The sequence below is a fragment of the Lactuca serriola genome, chromosome 2 (genome assembly GCF_051521515.1).
Source record: "Lactuca serriola cultivar US96UC23 chromosome 2, Lser_US96UC23_V15, whole genome shotgun sequence".
NCBI lineage: Eukaryota > Viridiplantae > Streptophyta > Magnoliopsida > Asterales > Asteraceae > Lactuca > Lactuca serriola.
The window spans coordinates 138460490-138470781 of record NC_136409.1 but is presented as its reverse complement, the minus strand read 5'-3'; the positions used below and the strand labels follow the sequence as shown (position 1 = coordinate 138470781).

Here is a 10292-nt window from a genome sequence, read left to right as displayed (position 1 = left end):
CTCAGTAGAGCTTGATGAAGAACTTCCGTTGTAGAGGCGAGCTAGGGTTTTCAAAACAGTGAAAATACGAAAACAATGAGAGCGCTTCTTTCTAAGTCTGCATCCATGTAGCTTATATACTAAACCCTAATATAAACTAATGCACGGCTGGACAGGCCCAATATCGGCAACTAAACTAGGCTATGGACCGAGCCCATGACGCAATCCACTAGACTCAACATTTGCATGATTAGTCATATGTTTAGCATACATTTTTATTCATTTTTAGCTAATTATGTGCATAATGTGGACAAAAGGTACTTAGTAATGCTTAAATTTTGCTTTTATTCCAAAAGACATGCTTGGAAGTAAAAAGGAACAAGGAGAAGCAATTAGAGACCAAAGAATGAAGAATGAGGAAAAACACACTAACTCGGCGAATCCGCGAGAATACTCGGCGAGTACCCAAGAATATTCCCGAAGATAAGTCAAGACTCATGGCAATAGACGGATTTTACGCATCTACTCAGCGAGTTGAGTGACCTACTCGCCGAGTCGCCCCTGTTTTGTGATAATTATAAATATCGAACCTTTATCCGAATTGGGGATACTTTCTGGCTTTTGGGAGCTGCACCTGCGATTAAAGAACCCTGTGGAGAGATGAGAAACCCTACCCTTCGATCTTTTGATGAATCAAGGCAATTTAGGTTATACATTCCACTTAATCTTAGAATTTAAGCATGTCTAGCCTAGTTGAACTTGTTTTTGAGTTTGTTTTTACTGTAACTATGAACTAAATTCGTTTTGTTTCTGTTTGGGAAGACCAAGTTACTCCTATGGTTTAATTATTACTTTTTGATTGATTGTTTATTGGTGATCTTATTAAATTAAGTTTGTTAAAGAACCTTATGCATTAACCACAACTATTTTCTGTTAATTGGAAGACAATTAAGCTGCATGAACATCTCTTAGTTGTTAACCTCATATGTTTATGTGAACACTTTATCATATGCCTAGGAATAATGAACATGAAACTAGGATTAATTAGAGAATGGGTAAATTAATGTGTGAGCTTGTTTAAGAAACCAACAAACAAGAGGTTAATTGAAACACCAACTTGATTAACCAATTACAAATCTTATTTAATCCAAATAATTGAACTATGGAATTAATTAGTTTAAACAATTGGCCACTGCTTGAGTTGATTAATTGTCCAAGGGTTAGTAGTAATGAACATGAACCTAACCACTATAGTTGGTAACCAATAACAATTGGTCTATCATATAAATAACCATAGGAGTAAATTGGTTGGACCTAAACAGAAACTCTTTATCAAATTTAGTGAATTTGTTACTTGTCTTAGTTGTTTAGTTAATTAAGTGCTTAAGTGGTGTGTTTAAGCTTCTAGTCTTGTAAAACTAGAGAAAAACCCTTTTACTTTTATTACTTGCTTAGTTAAAATTAGTTATTAGTTTAATTTCCGTTCCCTGAGTTCGATACCCTACTTATCCAACTATACCACTAAAAGACAGGTTCACTGCCTTTGTGTGCTTAATTTATCAACTAAAAGTAGGAATAAAACCAGTGCATTTTACACACATCAAGTTTTTGGCGCCGTTGCCGGGGAACGGTTCCAAAATTAAGTCTAATTCCTAATTTTATCGATCCTTTGTGTGAGTTTTTCCCGCAACTGGTACTTTTGAGCTTAAGGGTCATATCCTAGCTTTGCTCAAAGAGATTCCTTTCACTGGAAAAGATCACGAAGACGCCTACAAGCACTTGGATGAAGTTAATGATGTAGCTGATTATTTCAATGTTCCTAACGTGCCTCGGGAAACTCAACTACTTCACATGCTTCCGGTTACTTTGAAGGGTGCTGCAAAGGATTGGCTCAAGTCACTACCCCCCGGATCCATCACTACATGGGCCCAGCTGAAAGAAGAGTTCATTGATCAATTCTGCCCACCATCCAAGATATCCAAGCTCAAGAAAGCCATAGCCAACTTTGAACAACAAGCTGGAGAGTCACTATATGAAGCTTGGGAGAGGTACAAGAGCTTGCTAAGGAATTTCCCACATCACGACCTCAATAGTCAGCAAGAAGTCTCCATCTTTTATGATGGAGTAAATGTTACAACAAGGCAGTTACTTGACTCGCAAGGTCCACTTACGAAGAAGGCACCTCCAGTGATAAAGCAGCTAATTGAAGAATTCTCTAAGCATTCTACAGAATACCATAATCCAACAAATGATGTCACACAGGGATCCGCCTATGCAGCTTCAGAAGACTTATCAGCAGTGATGGCCATGTTGAAAAACATGGATAGGAGGATGGACAAAATGGACCAAACGATACATGCTATACGGGTGGGGTGTGAAAACTGCAATGGGCCTCATCTTACTAGAGACTGCGACTTGGATGAAAATGGCAACAAGAAGGTGCAAGTATGTTACTCAAGTGGGGACTGATATGATGAAGATTGGCGAAAACCAAAGAAAGAGTGGCTCCCTTATGAAGAGTACAAGAAGGCTAAGGAGGAGAAGTACAGGCAGAAAGGAAGAGGTTTTTACCAAAAGGAGGAGCCAGCACAAGAAAGAAAACCAAGTTTGGAAGAGATGCTTACCAAATTTGTAGCTGCTTCAGAAAAGAGACATAGCGATCATGATGCTGCAATTCAAGAAAAAAGAACCATGCTTAGAAACCAGCAAGCATCTATCCACAACATAGAAACGCAGCTAGGGCAACTTGCTAAAAAAATCAACCAAAGATCACCGGGCGAACTTCCGAGTAAAACCGAAAATAACCCACGAGGCGCGCACATAAACATAGTCACAACAAGAAGTGGGAAGACAATCACTCATCTGGCCCCTATTCAGAATGAAGCGTCCAAACAATTGCAGAAGGAGGATGCAGAAACTCAAGACCAAAATCAAAATACTCATGGAACAGAGCCTACTCGGCGAGTCCAGAATATGGACTCGACGAGTCCACTACCAAACTCGAAAAATCAGATCCCTGAAAAGCCCTTTCAGCCTCCATTGCCATATCCAGCCCGAGCTAAGAGAGAAAAGCAGGAGGAGGAGTAACAGAAGTTTCATGATCATATCAAAGCTCTTCAAATCAACATACCCTTCATCGAAGCTGTCGCACAAATGCCAAAATATGCAAAATTCCTTAAGGAACTTCTCACGAATAGAAGGAAGATGGAGGAAGTGAAAAAGGTAGTTCTTAATGAGAACTGCTCAACTGCCATGCTAAATAAGCAACCAAAGAAGAAGGGTGACCCTGGGAGTTTGACTTTGCCTTGACAATTTGGTAACTTGGCTACCATTCATGCTTTGGCCGATTCGGGAGCAAGTGTGAACCTCATGCCTTATTCATTCATCAAGAACTTGGATCTCCCGGAACCAAGGCCAATTCGTATGACGATTCACTTAGCAAACAAGACAGTCACCTTTCCAAGAGGCATATGTGAAGACTTATTGGTCAAGGTGGACAAGTTTGTATTTCCTGCAGATTTTATAATTCTAGACATGGAGGCGGATCCTCAAGCTCCGATCATCCTTGGAAGACCTTTCCTCAACACTGCAAGTGCTATAGTAGACATGAGAGACTCGAAGCTTACTTTACGAGTAGGAGATGATTCAGTCACTTTTGGGGTTGATCAAGCTATGAAGTATGCAAGGAATATTGATGACATGGCGTTCTCAATTGACATGCTTGATGAATTAATGGAGGAATGCGATAATGAAGATCCCAACAAGTCCACAATTTTTGATGAAGAATTTGATGCTGAAAAAGACTTAATGGAGATCGAGAGGCTGCTGGAAGAAGCTGAGTTTGAAGAATTGATGAAACAATCTGATAGATCAACTCGCCGAGTAGGGCCGATCTACGCGCCGAGTCCATGCGAAGAGAAAATGGAATTCGTGAATTCAGCTACCAACTCGCCGAGTCCCTTGCCTGCACTCGGCGAGTACAACCTGCAAAACCCAAAAACCGAGCTCAAAACGTTACCAGAACATTTGGAGTATGCTTTCTTTGAAGATGGCCATCAAAAGCCAGTTATCGTAGCCTCTGACCTTTCCGAATCTGAAAAGGAAGAACTAGTTCAAGTTTTGAAGAAGCGAAAGCGGGCCATAGCATGGAGCATTACTGACATCAAGGGAATCAACCCTTCTTATTGTTCTCACAAGATTAATCTGGAAGAAGGAGCAAAGCCGGTTGTGCGACACCAAAGAAGATTGAACCTAAATATGCAAGAAGTGGTCAAGAAGCAAGTGGTCCAGCTTTTAGATGCGGGGATTATATATTCCATTTTCGACAGTCCGTGGGTGAGTCTAGTCTAGGTGGTGCCCAAGAAAGGAGGGATGACGCACATAACCAACGAAAAGAATGAGCTTATTCCGACACGAACGGTAACCGGTTCGAGAGTGTGCATCAATTATCGAAAGCTAAACGATGCCACTCGTAAAGACCATTTCCCCTTACCTTTTATTGATCAAATGTTAGAAAGATTATCGGGCCATAGTTATTATTGCTTTCTAGATGGATTTTCGGGTTATTTCCAAATACCCATAGACCCAATGGACCAACAAAAGACCACATTTACTTGCCCAAGTGGAACTTTTGCTTATCGCCGCATGCCCTTTGGGTTATGCAATGCACCCACGACATTTCAAAGGTGCATGACAGCCATATTCCACGATATGGTGGAAAAATTCATGGAAGTCTTTATGGACGATTTTTGCTGTTTTTGGATCTTCCTTCCATGATTGTCTCACAAATCTTGACTTAATGCTTGCTAGGTGTGAAAAAACTGACTTAGTCCTTAATTGGGAGAAATGTCACTTTATGGTCAAGGAGGGTATAGTTTTAGGCCACAAAGTTTCTAAATTGGGAATTGAAGTGGATAGGGCAAAGATTGACACCATTGCCAAATTACCCCCACCAACTAATGTGAAGGGCATTAGAAGTTTTCTAGGACACACGGGTTTTTACTGGCGTTTTATCAAAGATTTTTCTAAAATAACTAGACCTCTAACATAATTGCTTTTAAAGGATGCACCATTTAATTTTACTAAAGAGTGTTTAGAGGCATTTGAATTCTTAAAGGAAAAATTGACTAATGCCCCGATCATTATTGCTCCAAATTGGGATTTACCATTTGAAATAATGTGTGATGCTAGTGACTTTGCATTAGGAGCTGTCCTTGGTCAAAGGGTTGATAAGCACTTTCGACCCATTTATTATGCTAGTAAAACTTTAAATCCAGCCCAAGAGAATTACACCACCACTGAAAAAGAATTATTACCTTGAGGATAGGAGGTTTTCTACGGATGGATTCGGAGGGATGCATAAAATGAGCATTGTTCGGATAAGTGGGCGAATGTTTATGAGGATTGTGAGTATTTAGAGTATGGGGGTATTTAGGAAAATTTTAGACACAAATGCATGCGTTGCGGTCTTGGCATAATGGATGAGTTAGATTGGAGTTGTTATATGTGGTTCTAATGTGTTAAAATTCAGTTTTGCTTGGGGGCAAGCAAAAGTAAAGTGTCGGGTATTTTGATATTTGCATAATTAGTCATATGTTTAGCATACATTTTTATTCATTTTTAGCTAATTATGTGCATAATGTTGACAAAAGGTACTTAGTAATGCTTAAATTTTGCTTTTATTCCAAAAGACATGCTTGGAAGTAAAAAGGAACAAGGAGAAGCAATTAGAGACCAAAGAATGAAGAATGAGGAAAAACACACTAACTCGGCGAATCCACGAGAATACTCGGCGAGTACCCAAGAATATTCCCGAAGATAAGTCAAGACTCATGGCAATAGACGGATTTTACGCATCTACTCGGCAAGTTGAGTGACCTACTCGCCGAGTCGCCCCTATTTTGTGATAATTATAAATATCGAACCTTTATCCGAATTGGGGATACTTTCTGGCTTTTGGGAGCTGCACCTGCGATTAAAGAACCCTGTGGAGAGCTGAGAAACCCTACCCTTCGATCTTTTGATGAATCAAGGCAATTTATGTTATACATTCCACTTAATCTTAGAATTTAAGCATGTCTAGCCTAGTTGAACTTGTTTTTGAGTTTGTTTTTACTGTAACTATGAACTAAATTCGTTTTGTTTCTGTTTGGGAAGACCAAGTTACTCCTATGGTTTAATTATTACTTTTTGATTGATTGTTTATTGGTGATCTTATTAAATTAAGTTTGTTAAAGAACCTTATGCATTAACCATAACTATTTTCTGTTAATTGGAAGACAATTAAGCTGCATGAACATCTCTTAGTTGTTAACCTCATATGTTTATGTGAACACTTTATCATATGCCTAGGAATAATGAACATGAAACTAGGATTAATTAGAGAATGGGTAAATTAATGTGTGAGCTTGTTTAAGAAACCAACAAACAAGAGGTTAATTGAAACACCAACTTGATTAACCAATTACAAATCTTATTTAATCCAAATAATTGAACTAGGGAATTAATTAGTTTAAACAATTGGCCACTGCTTGAGTTGATTAATTGTCCAAGGGTTAGTAGTAATGAAAATGAACCTAACCACTATAGTTGGTAAGCAATAACAATTGGTCTATCATATAAATAACCATAGGAGTAAATTGGTTGGACCTAAACAGAAACTCTTTATCAAATTTAGTGAATTTGTTACTTGTCTTAGTTGTTTAGTTAATTAAGTGCTTAAGTGGTGTGTTTAAGCTTCTAGTCTTGTAAAACTAGAGAAAAACCCTTTTACTTTTATTACTTGCTTAGTTAAAATTAGTTATTAGTTTAATTTCCGTTCCCTGAGTTCGATACCCTACTTATCCAACTATACCACTAAAAGACAGGTTCACTGCCTTTGTGTGCTTAATTTATCAACTAAAAGTAGGAATAAAACCAGTGCATTTTACACACATCAGTGCGACTAGTTACGAATGGATTTATTCAAACACCGGGAGTTGATTATGATGAGACCTTCTCACCAGTAGTGAAGATTAAGTCTATTAGGGTTATGCTAGCCATTGCTGCATTTCATGATTATGAAATATGACAAATGGATGTCAAAACCGCTTTCCTTAATGGAAAGTTGGCTGAGGATGTTTACATGAGCCAACCATAGGGTTTTGTCGATGCAAAGTACCCTAATATAGTGTGTAAGCTTGAGAAATCCTTTTATGGATTGATACAAGCATCTCGTAGATGGAATCTTTATTTCGATGAGAAAGTTAAAGAGTTTGGTTTTCGAGGAGATAGGATGAGTCTTATATATATGTCAAAGCTAGTGGGAGCATAGTTAGCTTTCTGGTATTGTATGCGGATGATATACTAATCAAAGGAAATGACATCCCAACCTTGCAGGTGGTTAAGTCCAGGCTTAGGAAGTGTTTCACTTTGAAAGACCTCGGAGAAGCTGCCTATATTCTTGGATAAAGATATTGAGAGACAGGAGTTAGAGACTAACTAGACTTAGTCAAAGTACCTACTTGGATAAGGTGTTGAAAAGATTCAGCATGCTGGATTCCAAGAAAGGTGACTTACTGATGCAGAGCAATACCAAAATAAGTAATGCTCAGAGTCTGAGTACAGAGGCTGAGATAATTGAGATGAGTCGAATATCGTATGATTCCGCTGTTGGCTCGATCATGTATGTTATGACTTATACTCACCATGATGTGGCCTTTTATTTGATCATGGTCAGCAGATATCAAGGGAATCCAGGAAAGGCTCACTGGACTGCGGTAAAGAACATTCTCAAGTACATGTGGAGGACTAAGGACTGGGTCCTTACCCTCTGTGGGAGTGATGACTTGAGAGGGGTCGGGTATAGTGACACCAGCTTTCAGACCGACATGGATAATTTCCCCTCTCATTTGGGCCGGTTCTTTACTCTAAATGGAGGAGCAATAACTTGGAAAAGTTCCAAGCAGGAGACTGTGGCTGATTCAACTTGCGAATTAGAGTACATAGCAGCAAGCGAGGCAGCGAAGGAAGCAATATGGATGAAGAACTTCATTGGAGTCCTTGGAGTTGTACCAGCTATAAAGGAGCCTATGGATATTTTCTATGACAGCGAGAGTGCAGTTGCCTTAGCCAAGGAACCAAGGGATCACAGCAGATCTAGGCACTTCGACATAAAATACCACTTCTTAAGACATCGAATAGAAGGACTCCTCGTGGCAAAGAGGGTATCGTTTGATGAGAACCCAACAAATCCCCTCACGAAGGGATTGAGTAGGGTTAAGCAGTTACAACATGCGAGACACATCGGGCTGAAGGATGATATTAGTTTTAATGATTATATAGCTTTTTAAACTTGTAATAGTTGAAATGTAATTGACATTTGATGCTTAAATAAAAGGTGCTTTTTATATACTAGTATGGTATTGTCTTGTGTCAATCATTTTCTATTGTTTCACTTTGCATGTTTTGGCTTCCAGAATAATTATATTATTCAAACTATCCATAGTCGATCATACGTTGGAAGTAGGTATTGAATCAAGATTGTCATGAATTTGGCTTGTAGATTTGTCTAAATTGTATTAAACATAGCAAAGTTTGTTGCAACATTCGTTAGTGCTCATGAGGTCTGAGAATTGGATTCAACCCGTGCTCACTTGTATCACTTCATGGAATTTATCTCGAGTGATCGTGAGACGATAATATCATACAAGTATTTCAAACTAGTGATATGAGTTGTTGATTATGAGTTTGTTGTGCATTGATAATATGAAACCGCTTCAGTAAGTTGATGCTATAAAACGTGCGGTTGTGTACAATTCGATGAGTAGTTAGTACAAGCATATGAGTCGAAGTTTATCTGTTACTTTTAGTCCTTGGTGGATTAAAAGAGATATCTTAGACCCCTCGATGATTTTTTTTACTTATGTGTCGGGCCGGGTCAGAACTAAATTGATGTGTTCGATTTAGTTCTATGTCAAACAAACCAGAGATCGAGAAACAAACTGCTGGACAATAAGTATGACGTCGTTCCATGTATTTATCCATTTGATATCTTGAGAACAGAGGATTATATGATCACTTATCTAAAATGGAGCGTCTCAGTTCGACAAAGGCTTTTAAGAGCTACGATTGCTAGTCAGTGTTTTAAGTCGTACATGTAGTTATAGTTATTAGGCTTATCCAAGTGGGAGAATGTTGGATTTAGTGTCTAAGTCCATAACTATAATTGGTATGTACTTGACTTGAGAGTAGCATGGTCCATTTGGGTTGCATGGCACCGAAACAATTTGTAAGGATGGACTTTTGAGAAGAGGATATTTATGATTTATTAATATATTATAAGTTCTAATATATTAATATGAAATCATATTATTTAATTATTATTGATCAAGAATTAATTTGGAATTAATTTTGTGATCAAAAGAGACTAATTAAATAGATGGGGTTTGATTGTGTAAATCATTCATACTTATAAAGTGGGCTTATGACTCATAGTTCTTTATGTTGGGCTAAACCCATGTGGTGACCCATGGATCATGGAGGTTAAAACCCATGGAGCCTAAGGAATGTGGAAATTCATGCACAATAGGGTTTGCATGGTGTAACCCTAGTTGTGTCACACTATATAAGAAACCTCATGGCAACCAAAATTGGCACTTAAGTGAGATTCAAGAGGGCTAGCCGATTTTTGTGTGTGCAAGACAATCTCTTCTCAAGTCCTCCATTATACACCATATGAGTGTTAGAATGCTCGAAACCCTTTAGTTTGATGAGCTATTTTCTGTGGATTTAGTCCCTATTCCCCTGTGAGGAAATAAGGTTATAGTGGGTATCGACTGGTTGAGCCCCAATGGGGTAGTGATCGACTGCGAGAAACAACTAGTACGAGTTCGAACCTCAAGTAGGGGAGGGTTAGTGATCCAGGGCGAGAGGCCGCAACATGGCCCGACTTTGTGTTCAGCAGCGAGAGCAAGGCGCTACCTTCAACAAGGTTGTGTAGTTTATGTCGCCTATGTTATGGATACCCAGGATAAGGGTAAGGCGACATTGCATGATGTACCGATCTTATGCGAATACCCATACGTGTTTCTAGAGGATTTTCTTGGGTTACCTCTGGAGAGGCAGGTAGATTTCAGGATTGACATAGTCCCTGGTACGGCTTCGATAGCCTGGGCACCATATCGGTTGTCTTATCTTGAGTTGCAGGAGTTGTCTACATAGCTGCAGGAGCTGTTAGATAAGGGATTTACTCCATGGGGAGCCCCGATCCTGTTTGTGAAGAAGAAGGACATGTCACATCAGATGTGTATAGATTACCAGGAGCTGAATAAGGT

General features: G+C 39.0%; 1 non-coding gene across 1 annotated transcript; it reads right to left on the bottom strand.

Moving 5' to 3' along the window:
* Window positions 1-1959: 1959 nt before the first annotated feature.
* Window positions 1960-2066, bottom strand: LOC145091152 (small nucleolar RNA R71). The gene has a single exon (XR_013702040.1). It is a non-coding gene; the product is annotated as a small nucleolar RNA R71 (small nucleolar RNA).
* Window positions 2067-10292: the final 8226 nt, after the last annotated feature.